Source organism: Phodopus roborovskii, unplaced genomic scaffold (genome assembly GCF_943737965.1).
Source record: "Phodopus roborovskii unplaced genomic scaffold, PHOROB, whole genome shotgun sequence".
NCBI classification, from domain to species: Eukaryota; Metazoa; Chordata; class Mammalia; order Rodentia; family Cricetidae; genus Phodopus; species Phodopus roborovskii.
In genome coordinates this window covers 736,649-760,370 of record NW_026126625.1, presented here as the reverse complement: position 1 = coordinate 760,370, position 23,722 = coordinate 736,649, and the positions used below count along the sequence as shown (strand labels likewise).

General features: G+C 42.4%; 1 pseudogene; it reads right to left on the bottom strand.

Annotated features, from left to right (window-relative positions):
* Nucleotides 1-13,604: 13,604 nt before the first annotated feature.
* On the bottom strand, nucleotides 13,605-14,480 carry LOC127238127 (transformer-2 protein homolog beta-like; annotated as a pseudogene).
* Nucleotides 14,481-23,722: the final 9,242 nt, after the last annotated feature.

Below are 23,722 nucleotides of genomic sequence, written 5' to 3'. Positions count from 1 at the left end.
GAATCTCCTCACTACCACTTGTCTTTCCTCCTAGTCTCCTTGCCCCATGTTGCTTCCCTATCGACAAACAGTGCTTTATTCATTAACCAATAAGAGAAACATATTTACAGAATGACATCTCACATCGTCTCCTCTTTTCTGTCTACATAGCAAAATATATCAAATAACAGTTATCAAGTAAGAATCACAGTTAACAATATTTAGTTTATTAACATTTAGTAAGACTTAAAATATTCTATTATCTATCCTATCTTTGTGAGTCTAAAGTCTTATGTGTAACTTATCTTTAATCTTAACTAAGGAAAACCATAACCATAACTAGCTGACTTCAACTCCATCAAAGATCACAGAAGGATAATATATAAACTCTAGAAATGACAAGACAACTCACTGCCTGGCAAGTCAGTGGAAGTTCTGTAATCTTCCATCTTCAGCCCATAGGCCATAGTGTCTGGCAGACTCCTCAGCAAAGCAGGAAACTTTAAACTGTCTACCTGTATTGGCAGTTTGTCAGTCACTTTTCTCTGTATCCTGCAGACTGCTAGAAGATTCTTCCATGAAGCAGGAATCCTGTAGCAATGCCCATCTTGTATCAGCAGTCACTTTCCTGTCCTGCATGTCCAGTTTATATAGCATAAAGTCAAACAGTCCAGACAAGAGCAGTATCTTGTCCATATAGCTACTCTTGCCATATTGAAAGCAAACTCCATAACACGTTTCTTCAAGGCCCATCTTCCTTTCTGATGCAGGTGGTGTTGCCAGGAGCAGTTATGTCTCACTGTCAAGAAAAACCCTAAACCATTTTAATGCCATATTCTGTAGGTCTTTGAAAGGTTTGAAGAATGCCTCTTTATCTCAATTACATCTCTATATATCTATCAAACCTAACTCATCTAACTATGAGTTTTGGCTTTTATAAATAATTCTCTATAAACTGTGCTAAATTATATATTACATTTCTAAAAGAGCTATATAAACACAATATCTAAACAAGGAGAAATATACATGTCACAAAATTGACCTTAAATTATATCAATAAATGAGAATCCATTCCAAAACAAAGTATTCATATCTATACCATCATCCCCTTTTTACCTTTAAAAAGAGATTGGTTGTGATTATTAACCATTTATAATCAATCCCATTTAAATGAAAACAAATATTTATAAACAATATTTGGGAATTTGGGTGTCCTACTTTCCAAACTGCTTCCTGCTGGTAAGGGCTCTGTCATGGGGCTCCTAATGAGACAGAAATCCAGGCTATGGTGGTCTGTAAGGCTACTTTGTTCTGTGGACATTGCTTCAGGGGGGTCTTACTTGATCAAACCATGTTAGTCTGGAAGGAATCCAAAGCTTTTCATTTTCTGTGGAAACAAAAATAGAAATCATTTTCCCCAGTAACCTGTCCTTGAACTTAAATTTTGAAGTCAAAGCATTTTTAAAATATATTAATGGAATTCAGCAGCATTTATTTTAACAGTTGTTGCTATTTCCTCAGCATCCAAATGATTAAAAAACAATATAACACTGTACAGTATCCAGATTTTCTCTGTGCTTTCCATCTTTATGTGGCTTTTTAATTATTCTATTTCTTCTACTTTTATTTTTGCATTTTTTGAGACAGGGTTTCTCTGTGTAACTTTCACCTGTCCTGGAATTAATTCTGTTTATCAGGTTTACTTTGAAATCACAGAGATCTGCTTGCCTCTGTCTCCCGAGTGCTAGAATTAAAGGCGTGTGCACCACACCTAGCTACCCTCTTTCTATTATTCTTTTTAAAACCATATTATCCTGTTTCTTTTTCTCTCCCAAACCTACATATATTTTAAAGCACAGTGTAAACCTTTAGAGGTTTTTCATAATCTGAATCTGTCTGTACTATAATCTTTATCTTTTTCTTGCCAACAGTATCTTGTAAACAACAACATTGCTAAAATGAAAGCCACAGCTATATTAGCCGCTGTCTATCAAAGATGGCAGCGGGTACTTTTACTGCCAGAACTGAGAGCTGTGTTCACTGCCTTGGTCTACACTGCCATGTTGCTGGCTTGGAGATGTGGTCACTGCCGTTGCCAGCTCTCGTACACAACATTACATTGTTAGCAGACCTCTTTAAAGGAGCTGCACAAGTCTCTGCTTGTCTCTAGTAAAAGAGAATCCAACTGAGAAAAATGCTGTTACCAAGAAGTCTTGCTTTTCTTTGTTCTTTTTTTTTTTTTTCTAAACCCTTTCTTAAGCTTTTCTTAAGTTTTAAGTGGAAGTTCTTATTAGCCACATTGTGGCGCCATTATGTTATGAGCAGGTTTTTCCCTGCTGGTCTGGTCCAAACTGCCACACCAGCCCCAAATAACACAAAGGGATGCTGTATTTGATATATAAAGCTATTGGCCTGTTACTAGCATTTCTTATTGGCTATCTCTGTCTTAAATATTAACCTATTTCTATTAATCTAAGTATTTTCACATGATCTTATCTTACAGGAGAGAGACCAGCGTAATACCCTGCAGGTCCTCCATCTTGAATCTTCTCCCTACCACTTGTCTCTCCTTCTAGTCTCCTTGTCCCACCTATCTTGCTTCCCTATTGGTCAACAATGCTTTATTCATTAACCAATAAGAGAAACATATTTACACAATGACATGTCCCAACATTCCTCAGTCAAGTTCTATCTGCCTGGCTATGTCTCTTCCCTTCCCCTTCACTCCTCTTTCTAAATAAACTCCTCATTTAAGCTCTATCTGCCTCGCATGCCCCTCTGCCTTGGTCACCCTCATCTGCTATGGAACCTGCTATGCTCTCCTATGTGGTCCCTTACCTTGTGACTCCACTCACTTGGGACCACACCCTCCCGTTCTCCAGCTTTTCTCCTATAACTGTAACAAAAGAACAACAATGGTGTCTCTTCATAGCAACAGAACCTTAACTAAGACATTACTCTAGTCTAAATGGTGATCCCTACTCATCCTCCAAACACCAGCTCATCTGACTGTGGTTAGGAAAGGCTACTGATGCCACACCGAGTGAGGTGTGCCTTTCTCTGATCTCTGTGGCACTTTGTGCTTCTTCATTATAAGGATGGCTCTCTACTCTGTAAAATCAGGAACAAATAGCAATAACCAGGTTATAGATTATACTGGTTTCTCTGGTTCCCCCATTCCATTACTTTGGCCAATAGATATCAACTAATTAAGCTAAAATATCATTAAGGAATTTTATTAGAGGACTTGGGAATTGCAGCTGGGGAAACATGGACCTGGCCAGGTGTGGTTGGATGAATGGTTCCAAGAAGCTTAAAGGCTGCGGTGCATTGAGGTAATGGCAATAAGAGTAATCCCAGGAGTTACATGGAAGAGGTTCCTGGTGAAGAAAAGCCATCCTCACACCAAGCCGTACATCACTGTAGATGTTGGGTTGTGCATGATTGCTTGGCAGAGAGAGCTCTAAGTAAAGTGTCTATTTGTGACAATTACAGCTCTCCTTAAAAAATATCGATGGCCTTAGTCCAGTCAAAACACTCATCTCTGGGTACAGTTCAAAGGTTCATTTCCTCAGGCAGCAGCTTGATAACTCCTTATGTCTTGATTCTTTCCAGGCATCTCACATTTATTTTTGAAATGCCCTAGAACTTGTTGATTTTCATTGCAATTTCATTTTCAATTCCACTTAACACAGAAATAAAAGCAATAGGGAGAGGTTCTAAACCCAGACCTTAAGAGGCCATGCATGTTCTATTTACCTTCTTCCTCTTATGCTATCTCTGTGAGATGAGCAGGCCACAGCTAACCCACTGGTCCTAGACATAGTTCACTAATCAACAATAGAAGAGTTACCCAGCCCTGCTGAAGGTTCACGAGCTCTCTCAATTCATGGTGGTGTTAGCTCCTTTTGTTTAGGAGCTGTTAGCTCTACAAGAATAATCAGTAAACACAATCTAAAGCAGGCAGAGGAGGCTTCTTGGTGATCCTGCTCTGAGCTGCCAAAGCTTAACATTCCTAACAATCTCAATGACTGCCATAGAGTTCCCTCACTTATCAGAAGGCATTGTGTCTCTGCCTCTGCCACTGCTTTGGCTCAGTGAGCCATGTGTAGTAGGAAGTGCAGCTCGTGGGGAAATATGGTGTGGGTTACCACAAGTCAGCCCTGTTATGAGAGGCCATCACAGCAATCACTAGCCAGAGCTGGAAAAATAAACAAAACTATGCAGACATCTATACCCCAAAAACAAAAGTCAGCAGTCACCCATATACTCATGTTTATTATGACAACTTCTCGCTATAATCAATTTATGGACTCAGCCTAGGAGCCCATCAGTGAACTAATGAAAAATAAATATAAACATTCAACTTTTATTTATCCAGTAGAATAATAACATTATACAATTTGAAGAAATATGGATGGAGCCAGAGATCATCATGTTCAACTTTATCAGTGGAATATAGGGGACAAGGGACACAAAGGCAGGAGAGGGGTGATTAGGCCTGTGGAAGGTGAAATGGGGGAGGGACAATGGGATCACAGAGTGAATATGATCCAAGTACTTTACTTGTGTGCTTGGAAGTGACAAAAGGAAGCCTCTTAACCTTGCATGAGTCATATATGCTAATGAGAACACTGTGGGGGGCGACTAGAAGAAGCTGGAGCTAAGGTACAAGTTGGTCTAGGCTCAATAGGACTTGGATTTTCTGTAAAAGATTTTGTTTTCAGGTGTGACTTGGCAGATGGATGGCTGAGGCACTGGCAATCACATAGCTGCTACATTCACAGCTTCTCCCATGATTTCTTCTCACCTTCAGGAGAAATGGAAAATGCCTTCAGAGGACCTATAAGCTGCTTGCCTGCCTCTCTCCAGCCTTCGGAAATGCTGCCTTTGACTATAATGTCTCCCCTGCCACCCAGAAAGCCCCTACTTTTTCTTCAGAGGCTATCAGACACATGCCACTCCTTTTTCCATATGTATCCCATTCTTTAGCAATTTCTTGCCTCCTCACCCACCCTCTGCACAGAGCTAAAGCTCCTGCAAGTGCAGCCTTCATTGCTTCCTCCCCAATTAAAATATGACCTCTCCTAAGTAGGGACTGATCTCCCTTCATGTCATACCCTTTAGCATTTAAGGCAAAGGCCTGCCCTCCTCCCCAGGAGGTGGGTAGTGGATGAAGCTGTTGAGATTCAGTGGCTAGGATACTTTCCAAGAGGATACAGTTTTTTTCCCCTTCACTGAAGAAGGCATTGTCATGAGGAAAGATGCCCTCCTAGGGTTTTGTTGATAGCCTTGATAACTGCAGAATGCAAAGGCAGAGATCTTGATGTTTCAGTGCTTTTCAGAAAGGAAGTCAGCAGGATATTAGAGAAGGGAATGAAATGTAAAATATGCCTTAAATTTCAAAATACCTAAGATGGCTAAATTCTCACCAATCACAAAAACCAGCCTAACAGAAACCTGCTTTAAACAGACCACTCCACACACAGGCTGATTCCATGTGTACTTAGCCAGCCTTTCACATTGGTCCATCTCCTCCCTTCAGACAGGGACAATATTCTCTTCTTATTTCAGAACTTTGCCTCACTTCCCAAACATCACACCTTAAGCATCAGACCCTTGGAAAAAAAAATATTATTATTGCTGTTTCTTGGTTTGTTTGTTTCTCCTTTTCCTTCCTAAACTGATGGAGGGATCAATCTAATGCATATCTGTTGTTAAATATTAGGTTAATTATGTAAAGATATGTTACATTGGTTTATACTGCATTTGTTTAATTATGTAAAGATGTGCTATTGTTTCACTTTTCCTGCCTAAGCCATCTGATTGGTCTGATGTAAAACTGAACAGCCAATAGCTAGGCAGTAGAGGGATAGGCATAGCTGGAAGGTAGACAGAATAAGTAGTAGTAGGAATCCAGGAGAGGGGGGGGAAAGAGAGGGAGAGGGGGAGGGATAAGAAGAGGGAGAGGAAGATGCCCAGAGCCAGCCATCTAGGGAGCCACCAGCCATTCAGACACAGAATAAGATATACAGAATGAAAAGAATGTAAAATGCCCTGAGGCAATATGTAGATGGAGAGAAACAGGTTAATATAAGTTATAAGAGTTAGCAAGAAACAACCATTCATAACTAATAAGTCTGTGTCATGGTTTGGGAGCTGGTTGGTGAGTCAAAAGATAATATGTTACATATGGCACTACTTCTTTTTCCCATTTCAGATTAGGTATGAGGAAGAGTTGCCTGTCCCTGGGCTCCGTGATTCTGCTTGTATCTGGGCCTCTTTAAGAGGCCTGTTTAAGAGTGGCCTCATACCTCTTCTGAAATGCTCATTATTCTCTGCAAATCCTATCTTGACTTGGTGTCCTGGTAGTCACTGCCTACAAAGACATGAGAAGCATAAAGGAGGCTATAGATGGAGAAGGAACTTTCTCCTTGCTTCCTGTGAGGTTGTAGATGGGAGGAGGAACATCCTCCATGCTTCCTGTGAGGTTATTAGGTGGAGGAGGAACTTCCTTGCTTCCTATTTCTTCCTGGCTCTTTTGCAGCCTCCATGGCTTTGCTTTTTTACCCAGGCAATTGCAGCAGCACCTTCCTGCAACAACAGTTGAGTTCAGCCGTCCCACACTTCAGAGAGCTATTTAATTGCTATCCATTGTCCCACAAGACCATCTTAGCCCAGCAACATCCCACCCAAAGTCTCTGGAGTTTTAATCCCATAGGACTTCCCCCTTGAGTTTCTAAGTTTAGAATAGTTCCTATCTTATCCTTGTTGTGTTCTTGTCCTACATGAGGTTGCTCCTTCTACAGTTGTATTCCAAAGCTGCTAATTTTTCCCACTTAGCTATATAGGATTTTTATATTCAGATAATAATCCTTGTTTTTAAATCCTCTCTATAAATAACTCACTTGATTTCTCTCAATTGTACCCTTGACTGATACTGGCAGCATTTGAAGACATTTCAGCTGTCTATTCCTTTCTAGGGATTCATATGATTTTGGCGGCATTTGTTCAGATATTTGATTGTCAGGCTCCATGCTAACCTGATCCCCAGGCTGCCTGTTGGCTCTGCTTACCCTTCCTGTGGTACCCTCTGCTTGAATAGAGTTTTACTCTTCTGGCAGCTGGATGGTTCATGAAACCCTTTGGGGGTTCCTTTCTGTAAATGAGATAGCCTGCTTTCTCCATTGTTAATAGATTCCTTCGTGGTATATCATGACAAGGTAGAGGAGAAATAACCAACTCTGTTATCTCTTCCTATAAGGGCACTAATCGCTTATAAGGGTGCTCACCTCCACCTTCATAAGGTCATTCATTTCTGCTGTGTTATGAATATCATTTCCAGCAGTTTGTTATATTGTAGGCTTGATCCTCAGCATGATGGCACTAGGATGTAGTGGCTCTTTAAGAGGTGCAATCTACTGAGCTAGTCCTTGGGCCCTTCTTAGAAAGGACTTTGGTATTGTTCTGTGGGACATGGTTAATTCTCACTAGAGTTTAGTTATGGAAGCCCAAGCTGGACTCCATTCAGTCTTTGCTTCCTGTTTGAAATATAATATAATTACTCACACCTACCCTTGCTCCCACACTACCTTCTGCCATGAGCTAATGCAGCCAAAGAGCTTAAGCCATGCTATTTGGTCTTCTAGCACCAAAGGCACTAAACAAAATAAAACATATTTTCTTCGCAAGGTTAGCCATTCTCAGTCTATGCCAGCAATGAAAACTGGACTTATCCAATTCCCAAAAGCCTCATTTTCAAATACCATCCCATCAGGACTTTGAAATATGAACCTCAAAGGGGGCCACTTCAACCCACAATGCTGAGTCACACCCTTGTTCTGAGGGTGATGGGGGGAACCCCCAACTCTTTTACTGATCAACAACCTTTGGGTCATAGTTCTCAGCCCAGGCTTCTTCTCCAGGCTTACATCAGACCTTCAAGACTCTCAAGCCTGTGCTAGCTCCTCAGGTTCTGAGGGAATGGGGCATGGAGTTCTGTTCTGTAACTTTTGCCTTTATCTGTAGAGTTCAAATAGTCCCACCTTGGCCAGTTTCATGGGGAGATGTGCAGAATGCTGAGTAGCACACCATGTTAGTTTTACCATATAGCTAAAATGGACATGAGTAATATTAAGAAACAGAGTAAAAATTACAATGAAGTAATAGAGACTAATGGATTTGGGGGCATTTTCAAGTGCAGTTTATTTAAATATGTCTTTATTTTCATTCATAATGACTTTGTTTAAGAATGGGCCAAAGACTTCCTGAAGATAACAATTAGTTTTCACTATTCAGTAAGAGTTATAGCCCATATAATCTGGTCTGAGATGTACCCATGCAATATCCCCACTCAGTTGTGCATTGCAGAACCCTGGGTCTATGCAGAATAAACACAACACAGAAAACATTTCCTTGAAGTCCAATGCCATTGAGGTTGTTGGTCTCATTAATGACCCCAGGCTCTCATTGCAGAAGGAGTTATACTCAGGAGTAGTTTAGAAGGCAAAGTGCAGACATCCCTGAAATACAGATACCAGCTTCAGACTATTAAAAGAATGCACAACCCAGCCTTCTGTTTTGGTACATAGGGGCTGGAGGGATCCCTTATAAAGCCAGCCTTTAGAAAGGAAACAGAGGAAAAATTAGACAAAGGCAGAGGCTGGGCTGTATTTAGAGCATTTAAAAGCTGTGAGTCCCTACAAATCTTCTGGAGACCAGCTAGTCTTTTAAGCCAGCCATGATCTCCCCAAAATCCTCAAGGTGTTAACCCTTCCAGGAACACAATACCAGAAAGCACAGAGGTCAAGTCCTGATGCACACTCCCGCATCATGCAAGGGTTTCCACTTCTCTGTAGCTCAGAACCACCTCCATCCACTGTTCTTAAAGCTGAGGATGTGTGTGTGGTGGGCAGGAGAGCAGATCTTTTCACTTTGGTTTTCTGTCTGCCCTCTCTGAATCAGTGAACAGTGGGGACTTGGCTGCTGTAAAGCAAAAGAGAATACTTAAAAGAAAGAACAGGGTACTACTGTACTGGCATCTATGGATGCCTGAGATGAGAGATATTAACTACACAATTACCCAAAATCGTGTTCATATTTTGGTGGGAATAATGAAGGCTCAGACCTTGGTCTTCTACTTCATTAAATGTCTTTCTTGTACTTTTTACATTGATTGAGCTCTAACTCAGGAATCTCTATAGTAGTAGTTCAACCAAAATCACAAAGTGCGAATCTGTAACCAGATCTAATATTTGAAAAAGATACTGAATTTTAACCTAGAATTTCAGAAACAACTTACTTTCTGACCTAGCAAGTCATTTCACATTTACTAATAACTAGCAAGTTTAGATGCCACAGACAAGGTGCTGGCATAAGTGATAAATACCCATTTCCCAGATAAACATAGAAACATATGACATGCTTAAGGTTTGGGGTTTTGGTTGTTGCAGTTTTGGTCAGCCTGCCTGCTGTCCCCCTTCCTCACCACCAGGGTGCGATCTCCAGCATTGCCCTGGCTAATTTGCCCCTTGAAGACTTGAGCAAGAGGCAGGGCCTTTTCTCTGGCTTTCACACCCTCAGGGGCAACCCTTTCACACCTATACCATCAGGGCCAGCTCTACTCTGTTGCCCAAATGAGGTGCAAGGACCACTCTCCCAAGTGTTGCAGCTGATGAGAGACAGGAACAGCTCTCCCATTCTTAAGCCCTGGGAGCCAGCTCTCCACCTGCCACAGACTGTGAGGGGTGGAGTGGTGGGGCATTTCTCCCCTACCCAAACCACAATATGGTAGATGAGGGGTGGGGCTCACCTCTGATGCTCACCTTCTAGGCTCAGCACTGCCACTCCCCTGAAAGGTCAGTTCTACTGTGCAGCCCAGACCAGGTGCGGGGGGGGGGGGGGGGGGGCACTTTCCCAAATGTTGCACCTGGTAAAGGGGAGGGTCAGCTCACTCTCCAACTGGAGACAATAGGATCAGGATCTAAGGGGCATCTTTCCTCAGAAGAGGGAGGCAGTACCAGTATGCCCCTCTCACTCTTTCAGCGCAGGCTCACCCATACCGGTCTATAGGGTCAACTCTATTGTGCCCAGGCAAGGTACAAGGCCTGTTTTACCTAGTGCTGCAGCTGGTAAGAGGTTGGGTCAGGTCCTCCACCTGCTCCAGGTGGCAGGGGATGAGGGGAGGCATTTTTTATTCAGCAAATGGCAGGCATGACCTGCTCTCCCATTCTCATGCCCTCGGGGCCAGCTTGCCCATGCCCCTGTGAACAAGGCTCGCTCTATTGCTTTGACCAGGTGAGATGTAAGACCCTCTCTCCTGAGTGCTTCAGCCAGTGGGTGGCAGGGACAATTCTCCTGCCAGTAATGGGTCGGACCAACCCTGTGCAGCCCTATTCCTTGGGCCTTAGGTGGTATCAGGAGTCATGGACAATAACACAAACCATGGCTGCAACAGGACTATGAACCTAGGCATGAGCCCTGGCAGCAGCCCAGATCCAGACATCACCTGGTCCTGGGTGGCGATGAAGTCACCAACCTCAGCCACTTTCCCCTCTTCAGGTATGCCTCTGTCCACAGGACATAAACCATTCTATCCTCTCTCTCTCTCTCTCTCTCTCTCTCTCTCTCTCTCTCTCTCTCTCTCTCTCTCTGTGTGTGTGTGTGTGTGTGTGTGTGTGTGTGTCTGTCTGTCTGTCTCTCTCCCATACCACATACATTTGCTCACCATGACAGTGCCTGTTTGCCTGGTACCACAAGAAATGGGGGTGGGAGCTGTTTTTTCCTCCTCTGGGCATGTGTGTGGAACTCACTGTCCAGATCATTCCATCAAGGCACTGGGCAGAGCCATGCTTCCTTCTTAGAGCCCAGGACAGTCTACCCCAGGCCTGACTGTAAATGTATCTTAAATAAATAAAATATAGAGTAAAATCTTTGAAATTTTCATACCAAGTACTTTGATCATAGTCACTCCCATTCTCCCAACTCTTCTAGAGCCCTCCCACCTCCCTACCTGTCCAGCTTAGTGTCTGCTCCCCGTTTACTAACACATCTACTCCAATGTGTGCTGCCGGAGTGCTTCTGAGAAAAAGCACATCTGCTTCCTGGATGCTTGACCCTGCCCCTCATGACACCATGAAGTGCCCCTCCATGTACCTGCTCTAAGTTCTAAACATCTAAACACAAGGTAATGGTGCCATTGTCACGTTGTCATGCTTTACTCCCCAAACTACATCAAGGTATCAGTTTCACTACCATCACAGTGAGGAAACTGAGGCTTGGGAAAGGTTAAGTGGCCCTGGAAATGTCCCACAGCTAGCATCTGCCAGAGCTGATAGGGAAACAAGCTCAGGTCTGCCCGTGCACTGACAAGCCAGCTCCTAACTGCACCGCTCTTCGTGCTGGCACCGTGATGGAGAGGGTCCCCAGGCACACATTACTTGAATTACATTTAACTACTGCAGAGCCTTATTATGCATTTTCATCTTCTTAGTGCTTTCTAATTAAAAAGGAGGGGAGTGGTGATCCTCCTGCTAACTTCTGTTTGCTCTGAGTGCAGAGCAGAGGGCCCCCATTGAGCGAGCGCCTTTGCAGTATAGAACAGTTTCCTGGCAATCAGCTCTTTAAGTGCAGGGCTCTCCCTGGTCCCTTTCTTACTGTGGAGAGTTAATTAACATCACCGCCACTAATCACTTACCCATGCTTAGACTTGATTACAAAGGATGTGTGAATGTATTTAGGCACCTGAAAGTCTAAAAGTCGGTCCACATTGTTGCAAATTTTAATTAATGGGACCAATGACAATGACAATAATATTGAGGATCCATTGAATGCTTACAAAGGTCCAGGTATTGTGAGAAATGTTTTTAGGTTTTTTGTTGTTGTTTTGTTTTATTCTCATAAAAGTTTTAGTTTGAGGCAGACCCATCTCTCTTTTTTTTTTTGTACTCAACTTTTTTTTTTTATATCACATCCTCCCTTCCCAGTCCTTCTCCCCGATTTCCCCTCTCAATCCCCACCCCCTCCTCTCCCCAGACTTATTATTTTAACAAGAAAATAATCTGAGTTGAAGGTCTGGGCGAGGCTGAAAGAGCTGGGATGTGTGCTGCAGGGTTAGCACAGACCTGGATGCAGTCAAGGAGCCCTGGTACTCCATCCACTGCTCTGTCTTAGGCGATGGGGGACAATCAATCACGTCCTTTCCCATTGTCACCAGTTACTTCTCTACTGGAGCAGAACTCAAAGTTCTGAAATCTACGAAATTGAAAACAGACATTTACAGCCATAAACTGCAGTTACAGACCATTTGACCATAACTAAGGGGACCTTTCTGGGACCCTAAATCTGTGTAGATGGCGGCTGAGCTCCAAGCAAGCATTAATCTTCCCAGCTGGCACCTCTCTAACATAGGCTTAGTGAGGTACTGAAGGCTCTCAGAGGCCAAGTGCAAACCTTGCTGAGCAGTACACATCACCACCATGGTGATTTCTAGTCACTGCTGCTTCTTCACAGTAGACCTTGTTGGGGCAAGTGCTCAGGCTGGCATGGAACTCAACCCTTCATGCTGAACACCGGTAATTATCAACAAGGACAGTTCCCTGGCTCTCCCCACTACCTCTCCTCATCCCCACATCTTTTTATCCCTTTATACAAGACTTCATAGTTTTATCTCCCTATCATGCTCACCCCACTATCAAAATCTCACCCCCAACTCCAAAGACCTCTAGGTCTCAGCTTCTTTTCCTATGGAAAACTTTCTCATTGCCCAGATGAGAGCAAATCCTCAAGTCCTCCTTGCCAAGAATCTTCTTCTGGCTGCATAACACAACCATGAATATCAATTCACACAATTGGCTGGGTATCTGTCACTAGTGTTTGACCATAAATTCTTCCTCCAGCCTGGTACAGAGCTTGAAACCCAGTGTCCATCATCACTAAGATCCAGTAAGTTCCTGGGGCTGCCATGACAAGATCCTCCAAACCAGAGGGCTTCAAATGATAGAAGTTTGTTGCTTCAATTCTGGAGGCTGGAAATCTGAGAGGAGCTGGCAGAACCATCTTTCTGATGGTTCTAGAGAACCTTCCCCAGCCTTTTCTAGTTTCTTGCATTTGTCATCCCTCTCAGAGCTCCATGGCTTACAGAGGCATTGCTATAGTCACAGGGTCCATTTCCTCCCTGTCTCCACATTACAGTCCCTCTAGTCCTTCTCCAAGTGAAATCCCTGTTTTTTTTTTTAAATCAAACTTGTTTATTGTTGCTTTTTTGCCATTTGATAGCATTTTAACAGACTTTGATCTTCAGAATACCCTGGGTTCAGTAGAAAAACCTTTTAAATGAAGTTTTGTACAATAGAAACTTCTCAACAGTCAAAATTTGGACTGTAAAAAAACACATGCAAAACATACTTTTCTGAAAACACTTAACTTTGAATGAAGCACTGAACTACACAAACGCAGAATGAAAACAACATTTTAACTCCACCAAAAGTAGTCATCATAAAAGGTGTAAAAGTCACCTAACTTCACTAGGCACTGTTCACTTTTTAAACAGGAGACAATAGAAAATATTGTCCACAAACAATATCCCATCTCTATGGCAGGTTTCAGAAACTCTTCAACTTCATGCTTTAATAGCGATGAGGTGAGTATGATTGTGATCTGGAACGTGACTTGTATCTTCCACGACTGCAGTAAGGAGAAGGTGACTGCCTTCTGTAAATTTGATTCTTGTCTTAAGCAGCTCTCCATCCACCTCCTCCTCCACCACCTCCTCTGTATGATCTGCTGTAATAGTCCCGATCATCATAGCCCCGATCATATCCTCTGTCATAATAATCGAGGCAGCGTGAATTGCCATAGTGGGTCTCCCCATGTAAATCCCTGGTGTTGGGGTATGGGGCCTTTTTGTTATGGAGAAATCAACCCTGATTCGTCGTCCATCAAGCTCCATTCCATTGGCACGTTCTTTAGCTTCCTTGGCATCATCTACATTTTCAAAATATACAAAGGCAAATCCTCTTGAACGTCTAGACTGCTGGTCATATACAATAGACACATCAGCAATGGGGCCATATTTAGAGAACACTTCTCTTAGGTCTCTTTCTGTGGTGTACAAGCTCAACCCAAACACTCCAAGACAACAATTGGGGTCAGGATTTGCCCGGTTTCCAACATGACGCCTTCGAGTAGACATGGAAGAATGGCTGTGGCTATGCTGTCTTCGATAATCTCGGCTGTAAGACCTGCTCTGGGATCGTCTATGGGAGCGGGATCGTGATCGTGACCTTGTATAATGCCTTCTAGAACTTCTTCTGGATCTAGACCTAGATTCAGATCTGGACCTTGATTTTGATCTAGAACGCCTTGAATCTTCCTTGGAGCATGACCTTGCAGTGGTGTGCCGTGCAGATTTCCCTGATCCATGAGCACTTCCACTTCTGGAAGCAGAATTCCCATTCGCCATAGTTCTGCTCGCTGCTGTCGCTCATGACTCCGGATGGCTGTCACCGCTCCTGGCCTTTATGGAAGCTGTCAATCTCCTGACTTCTCTACAGAGGCCCTGCCACAGCCTCTCACGACGACACACTGAGAGTTGCCCAGACCGACACGCTCCGTACCACCTCCGCACCGGTCTAACCAAAATCCCTGTTTTTAAATGGCTTTCAGTTCTGTCAGGCCAGAACCCACTCTAAGAACTTCCTTAAATTGATTGCCTCCATGTAATACTATTTCATACTGAGGCTGCTTTTACTGCACTGGTGCCTGGAGGCAATCAATCTGCTTTCTTTGAGGGGATATAGCTTAGGCCACAAGAGTAATTAAATGTGAACTAAACTTCACATATAAATGGGAAAAGCTTTACATACACAGACACATTCATGAAGCAACATGATAATACTACTATTATTTATTCTAATTCCACACATTATGTTTTAAGTTAGGCAGTTTTACACATCTATACATTATATACTGAGTATTCTTTTCCCTACCCTCTCTTACCTCTCTATTGTCCAATTCTTCCTCTTCTTTGTCACAAATGTCTCTCTCTCTCTCCCTCCCTCTCTCTCTCTCTCTCTCTCTCTCTCTCTCTCTCTCTCTCTCTCTCTCTCTCTTACCTGTCTGGTTTTTTGTTACTGTGATTAAACAGAGCCATCTGTGTGACCATGTGTATGGAGCTACCTATGAAGTCAGGTAGGCTCAGTAGTGGTTAAATACATTGAATCACCCTCTTCTAGAATCTATCAACAACTGTAATTCAACCATAAAGGGTAGACCCCCATTAGGCCCTTCCTGTTCCATGACTGTTAATAGAGCTGGTCTTCTGTGGGCCCTATACAGATACCCACACTTGTGACTTAATATTAAAATGGTTGTATGAGTCCAGATAATGAAGCCTTTATTTCTATCTCCTGACAGGTCCATACTTCCCACCACCTCTTCTACAATAGTTCCCAAGCCTTACTGGGGTGGTATTAATGTCTTGTTTAGGACCGAGTCTACAGCTGTCATTGGGCAGCCATTAACCTCTTTATTTAGTCATTCATTGTATACAAATGCTTTTGAGATGAAGGAAACTTGTAACAATGGAACAGAGCATCCCTCTGCCCACCAGTGTAGCTGATTTGCCCACCTGGTGTGTTTGGGGTTCTATTAAAACCAGTGAACCAAATTTCCAGTGAAATCAGAGTAAGGCTTGGATATCTGAGAGTAAACATTGCATAAAATATAAAATTAAGACATTCTTCATGGACGATCGTGCAGCTGGTACAGCAAGTGCCATTAATGTTGGAGTGATGGGAGTGACTTCTGCAGTAAAATGGTTAGTAGTAGAGATCTCGGTGTCAGGCAAGTGTTGGTTTGAATCCTAGATCTATGGCTCATGTTATTTATAGGAATTGAGTCTCTCAGAATCTTCATCTATAAAATAAACTGACCACCCCATAATGATCTTTATCAAGGTTAAGAAGACATTTCATGAGGTTGCTTGTATACATATTTCTTTCATTAATTGTTACTTAGCCTCTAAGTGGTGGTCTGTATTCGAACCACTGCATGTTAGAGCAGGATCCAGCACATGGAAGGGCTCATCCCTCAATCCAGACATTATTTCAAAACTTCCTCTGAGCCTGGCTATGTCACTTACTTGGGAGACAATTTTGTCCCACTTGGTATAAATATTAATACAGATATTAGTATTTTTATGTTTAACACATGCAGCAAAATGATGGGATGTGGGGTGAGGAACAATCCATAGCTGTACTCTGGATCATGCCTCTCTGCTCCTCAGCAGCCTCTTAGCTCAGCCAGAGAAACCGACAGGAAACCACCCTCTTGTCTGTGCTTCTGCTTTGTTAGACATCAAGACAGACTGAAACAGAGCAAACTGTGGATCACAACTGTCCTAAACCTCTTGGGGGAAATGGGAATGGATGATCACCTTTGATGCATTCAGGCTTCTTTACACAAAGAAGGGGACATATAGATAGATGAAAATGTCCTCTTGAGTATTTATTTATGCATTTGGACCTCAGATTTCTCACTCTATTGGAGAAAGTAAACCACAGGTATTGTATCAGGAGCAGAAGGACCCACTTTGGTGAGAATGGACATCATGGCCACAGATCCCCAGCTGCCTGAAAGTGGGGCCGCAGCCTGTGATCTTGAGCACATTGCTGGCACACCAACTAACAATTCATCAGTTTCCTGGGACTTCATTTGGGCTTTCATTTTCAAAACTAAGTTGATGCGCCTGAGCTTCATTCTGATCTTGCCTGTGACACGTGCTATCCCATGACCAGAAGAAGATGACTTAAACTCAGGGTCCCAGCCACCTCAACTAAGATGAGGAGATGGCCTCTATCCCTAGAGGCCATCAAGGGAATTTATACATAGGTGTTTCATAAAATACCAAGCTCTGTGCTCCCTGCAGGGAACAACTGCAGTCACATTAGAGAGGCAGGACTGATCATAGGAAGTGACCCAATCCCCACCCAGATCCAGGTTCAAAAAGGTAGCACTGAAATTCTGGTTCAGAGCTTATTTGCTAAAATGGTCATCACGCTACTCCATGTTTATTCCATTATCCGCATTGGCATTGATTATTATATTACTTACTTTTTCCCTATTCCTGTGACTATATACCTAACAGAGAGCAACTTCAGGAGGCAGAATTTACTTTGGCTCACAGTTTGAGGAGACAATAATATTTAACCATTACAATAATGGGGGAGCCATCTCTGATCATGCTAGGGGCACTCTACATTATAAGTGAGGCAGAAGAGAAAGTCACAGAAAGTCTAGAATAGACAAGAAGAAAAATCAGCCCCACACCCAGGGTCCAGTTGAAGCTTCTTCATCGCAGAAGCAGGGACTACATCACAGAGACACCTGCATAAGGCCCCTTTCCCTTCACGGCTGTAAACCTCCAGTTTTGCAGGAAATCTCATAGAAACGCCACTGAAAGAGAAAGGTCGTGCATTAAATCCTTTGTGCAACTCTAATGGCTTCAAGGTTTGCCTTATCAGATTGTAATTCCATCCAGGGCTCCTCGGGAGCCATCACACTTATGGAAAGAGGAGGAAACATTTTGGGGGTGTTCATAGTGGTCATTAATATGCAGCTTGGGAGTCACCAAATGTATATGTGGTTAATGCTAAGACAAGTAGTTGTGACACACACCCTCTCTTGAGTCAGATATACATTTGTTTTTATAACTATCTGAGAGAACGAGGTTGTACTCAGATGGGTTTTGTGCCTATACTAAGATACATTTTAAAAATCTGTTTCATCATAAACTGGCTACTGGTTCTAGTTTCCTTTCTGTGGCTGCCATTAAATACTCTGACCAAAAGCACCATAGAAGATGGCTTTTTGTTTGGTTGGTTTTTGGATTTTGTTGTTTTTCTGATACTTCCAGGCTATAGTAAGCCACCATTGAAGGAATCAGGGCAACAACTGAGACAGGAACCATGGAGGAAAGTATATTGTCTCACTTCTCACTGCTTCTCACACAGGCCTATATACCCTTAGCTTTCTTATAAGGTTCTAGGGGATGATACCACCCACAACGGACAGGATCCTCCTTCATCAATACCAATACCAATCAAGAGAGTGCTCTTATCAAGACAATCACTCAATTAAGGTTCCCTCTTCCCAGGTGATTCTAGTTGTATCAAGTTGATAGTAAGAATTAGCCAACACTCTATTCCTAAAATCGTTTTTATTGGCAATGCATTCCTAAAAGTCTAGAGGAATTCATGTCTTCTGAGGATGGTGGTGTGAAGCTAGCTTTGTCTCTGCTTCCTCACCCCAACAATGTATAAATTGCTGACCATCCTACCTTTAGGACACTTCTGATTTCTAGCATCCCTCTGGCCACCAGGTCTTACATAACCAGGGCTTTATGTAGACCTTGTATCTTGGCAGAGTAGACTGATGGAATGGTGTGCAGAATAGTGTGTCTGTACATGGAAAAGGCTCTATGAACACTGACCATGATATCTGGGCAAATTCATCAGCTTCATGACTTGTTGCATGACCTTGAAGGAGTGTGTGACTTTTCTCATATGCCCACTGTGCATGAGGTCACTGACTCACTTGTTATAAGAACTAAATCAGTTAAAATATACAAAGCATTTGGTAAATTGGTATATAATAAAAACAAATCATTTGCTACTAATATAATTACTGCCTTTTATGTGTAGGTGAATATCCTTTTTAATAAGGAGCATGACATTAACGTGCAAGTCATAAAACAAGGCAGGCCAACTGTGTTGGTATTCAACGGATTTCATAAGAAATAGCAAAGTTCCATAGCTCATACATCCAAGCTGAGTTTCTATTTGTAGCATGAATTCTAGTTGGTCTTCATAATAAAAACCCAGAGACTGATACTGTGGTTAAAGCTGAAGACAAGAGAAGCCACTAGAGACTCCTTACCTCTACTGATGCTCAGACCAAATGGGTAATCTTGTCCTTAGACTCCATCAGGCTGCACTGAGCTCCTGTCTCTTCCTACCTTATATTCTTCCCTAGTGCTGGGATTAAAGACTTTGGATCCCAGGTGCTGGGATCACCTTTGTGTGAGCTCTGTTTCTCTTTCAGACTGGATCAATTTTGTGTAGCTCAGGCTGGCCTTGAACTAACAGAGATCCGTCTGCCTCTGTCTCCTGAGTGCTGGGATCAAAGGTGTGTGCCACTACTGCCTGGCCTCTAGATGGCTAACTAGTGATAACTTCACTTTGCATTCTGATTTTCAGGAAAGCTGTGTTAGATCATAAACAAAATACCACCACATTCTCTCATCAGACTGGACCGTTTTCCTTTAGTTTTATTTTCAGTTATTGCTGCTAATGAGATCAAACAGAAACAAGAAAAAAAAATCCCTGTTTCTTGCTAGTAGCTATGGAACTATTGCAGGTGGAGGATAGGAAGGGGTGACTGAAGAGCACCTACTTCCTCCCACTTCTTCCTTTGTTGGTGATCATGAAGGAGCATCTCTCTGGTCTTGATTAGAAGGTAGCACACTAAGTCTGCTTTATGGACAGAGGCTGCTTCTCCCTTTCATCTGCCATATTTGTTCTGAGCCTAGCCTAGGCAGTGACAGGGCACAGCAGGGGTGGAAGACTCCCTAGTACAGACAAGCTGTGCTTAGAGTTGTGCTGCAGTCTGTGGCTTGCCCTGCCCAATCAATCCTCCCTTTCCAGTCCCCTACATGGCATCCAGCTCACCCAATCCTCTACTGGTCTCTGTTTCTCACACATCCTGCATAAACTTTCCAGCCTCCGTTGTCTGGAAGGTTCTAGATGTCTGCCTCTGAAATATTTGTGAAACAGGTCTGGAGAAGATAAGAAAGGGAGATATCAGCCTCTCTGCTGTAGTATAGGCTGATAATTGGCTTTCAGCTACTGTTGGCCTTTGGACCAACTCTGTAGGCTTGAGCTGCTATGGCACTGGCAGAGTGTTTCCTGGACTCTGGGTGGCAGCACTGGGGATCCAGAGTCCAGAACCGCTTTTGAATGGTTTGAAGTCCAGTTCCTTCCTATTCCAGCTTTGAGAGGCTTCCTAAAGTCAACTTTCAAGATTTGCTGGTTCTGGCCAGAGAAGCTGTGGGTTCCCCAGTCTCTCCTTGTCTGTGTGAGTGGTTCCTGTAATGCCCTGCTCATTTTTACGTCACTATTGTGAATGCAGTATATCTGGGGTGGGTGCACACAAGTAGACTTTTTTAGAATTTATTTAGACACAATCTTATTTTACACATCAATCCCCCCTGTTTCTTTTCCCTCCCATCCTTCCATAGCTCCCACCAACCCTTCCCTACCAAATTCCTCCCAAACTACCCCCACCCACTCCCCAAGGGTATTGAGGCCATCCATGGGGCATCATCAAAGTCTGTCACATCATTTGGGGCAGGGCCTAGGCCCTCTCCCGTGTATCTAGGCTAAGAGAGTATTCTTCCATTATAAGGAATGGGCCTCCATTTGTGCTCTAGGGATAAATACTGTTTCCACTGTCAGAGGTCCCATAGATTGCCCAGGCCTCCTAACTGACATCCATATTCAGGGGATCTGGTTTGGTAAATGCGGTTCCCCAGCTTTACAATAGAGATCCCTATGCTCTCACTTGGTCAGCTCAGCTGTTTCTGTACGTTTCTCTAGCACAGTCTTGACTCCTTTGCTCATCTGTTCTTCCTCTCTACAACTGGATTCTAGGTGTAATTCTCAGTGGTTAGCTATGGGTACCTGCTTCTGCTTCCATTAGCTACTAGATGAAGTCTCTAGGATGCCAATTAAGGTAGTCATCAATCTCATTATAGGGAAAGGGCATCAAAGGTGGCTTCTCCACTACTGCCTAGATCCCTAGTTGGGGTCATTTTTATGGAGCTCTGACCGTCTTCCTAGTGTCCGATTTCTCTTTAAACTTATACTGACTCCCACTATTATGGTATCTCTTTTTTTTCTGTCCTCTATTCTTCCTCTGACTCAGTCTTACTGATCCCTCTTGTTTCCCCCTCCTCTTCTCCCCTTCTCTTTTTCCTACTTCCCTCCTCTCTCCCTTTCCCCTTCTTCAGGAGACCATAAATGTCTCACTTAGGGTCCTTCTTGTTTCCTAGTTTCTCTGGTGGTGTGGATTGTTTGCTGGTAATCCTTTGCTCTATGTCTAATATCAAGATATGAGGGACTATATATCATGCTTGTCTTGCTGTGACTGGATTATCTCACTTAGGATGTTTTCTTCCAGTTCCATCTATTTCCCTGAGAATTTCAAGATTTCATTGTTGTTTTCCACTGAATAATACTCCATTGTGAAAATATATCACATTTTCTCCATCCATTCTTCAGTTGATGGGCATCTAGGTTGTTTCCAGATTCTAGTTATTACAAATAATGCTGCTATGAACATAGTTGAATAGATGTCTTTGTAGCATGGATGTGCATCTTTTGAAGATATGCCTAAGAGTGGAATTTCTGGATCTTGAGGTAAACTGATTTGCATTTTCCTGGGAAACTGCTACACTGATTTCCAAAGTGGCCTCACAAGTTTGCATTTCCACCAACAATGGAGAAGTGTTCCCCTTTCTCCACATCCTCTGTGGAGAAAGACTGTCATTAGCGTGGTTTTTGTTTGTTTGTTTGTTTTTTGCCATTCTGGCCAGTGTAAGGTGGTATCTCAGAGTTGTTTTGATTTGCATTTCCCTGATGGCTAAGGATGTTGAGCACTTTCTTCAGTGCCTTTCAGCCATTTTAGGTTCCTCTATTGAGAATTCTTTATTTAGTTCTGTACCCAACTTTCTAATTGGATTGTTTGGTGTTTTGTTTTGGTGACTAGATTCTTGAATTCTTTCTGTATTTTGGAAATCAGCCCTCTGTCAGATGTGGGGTCGGTGAAGATCTTTTCCCATTCTCTAAGCTGCCATTTTGTCCTTTTGATTGTGTCGTTTGTCTTACAGAAGCTTCTCAGTTTCAGAAGGTCCCATTGATTAATTGTTGACCTTGGTGTTTGTGCTACTGGAGTTATGTTCATGAAGTGATCTCCTGTACCAATTTGTTCAAGGGTACCTCCCACTTTCTCTTCTAAGAGGTTCAGTGTGGCTGGATTTATGCTGAGGTCTTTGATCCATTTGGATTTAAGTTTTGTGCATGGCAATAGACAAGGGTCTATCTGCAGTTTTCTATATGTCAGCATATAGTTATGTCAGCACCATTTGTTGAAAATGCTTTCTTTTTTGTATAATTTTAGCTTCTTTGTCAAAAATTAGGTGTTTGCAGATGTGTGGGTTAATAGCTGGGTCTTCATTTCGATTCCATTCATCTACCTAGCTATGATTGTGCCAAAACCAAGCTGTTTTGAGGACTATAGCACTATAATAAAACTTGAAGTCAGAGATGGTGTGCCTCCAGAAGTTCTGTTATTGTACAGGGTTGTTTTGCTAGCCCGGATTTTTTGTTTTTCCATATAAAGTTGAGTATTGTTTTTTCAAGGTCTGTAAAGAATTGTGCTGCGATTTTGATGGGGATTGCATTGAAACTGTAGATTGTTTTGGCAAGATTGCCATTTTTACTATGTTTATCCTACCTATCCAAGAGCATGGGAGTTCATTTCATTTCCTGGTATCTTTAATTTCTTTCTTTAAAGATTCAAAGTTCTTGTTATATAGGTCTCTCACTTGTTTGCTTAGCATTACCCCAAGATATTTTATGTTGTTTGCAGCTCTCATAATGGGTGATGTTTCTCTGATTTCTTCTCAGCCCATTTATTGTCTGAATATAATAGGGCTACTGAATTTGTGTGTGTATGTGTGTGTGTGTGTTAGTTTTGTATCCTGCCACTTTACTGTAGGTGTTTATCAGCTGTAGGAGTTCTGTGGTAGAGTATTTCGGGTCACTTATATAAACTATCATATCATCTGCAAATAGTGAAAGTTTGACTTCTTCTTTTGCAGTATGTAGCCCCTTGATCTCCTTGTGTTCTTATTGTTCTAGCTAGTACTTCAAGTATGATATTGAAGAGATAGGAAGAGCGTGGACAGCCTTCTCTTGTTCCTGATTTTAGAGGAATAGTGCTGAGTTTCTCTGCATTCAGTTTGATGTTGGCTGTTGGTTTGCTGTATATTGCTTTTATTATGTTTAGGTATTCCTGTTATCCCTGATCTCTCCAAGACCTTTATGATGAAGGGGTTTTAGATTTTGTAAAAGGCTTCTTCAGCATCTAGTGAGATGATGAGATGATCATGTGGTTTTTCCTTTTAATTTTGTTCATATGGTGAATTACATTGATGGATTTTTGTATGTTGAACCATCCCTGCATCCCTGGGATGAATCCTACTTAATCTTTGTGCATGATTTTTCTGATGTGTTCTTGGATTCCACTTGCCAGTATTTTATTGAGTATTTTTGCATCAATGTTGGTGATAGATATTTGTAGTTCTCTTTCTTAGTTGTGTCTTTGTGTGGCTTGGTTACCAAGGTAATTGTAGCCCCTAGAAAGAGTTTGGCAATGACCCTTCTGCTTCTATTGTGTGGAACACTTTGAGGAGTATTGGTATTAGCTCTTCTTCACTGAAACCATCTGGCCCTGGGCTTTTTTTTTTTTTTTTTTTTTTTTTTTTGGTTGGGAGACTTTTGATGACTGCTTCTATTTCATTGGGGATTACAAATCTATTCAAATTCCTTATCTGTTCTTGATTTAATTTTATAAGTGATACCTATCCAGAAAATTGTTCATTTCTTTTAAATTTTTGAACTTT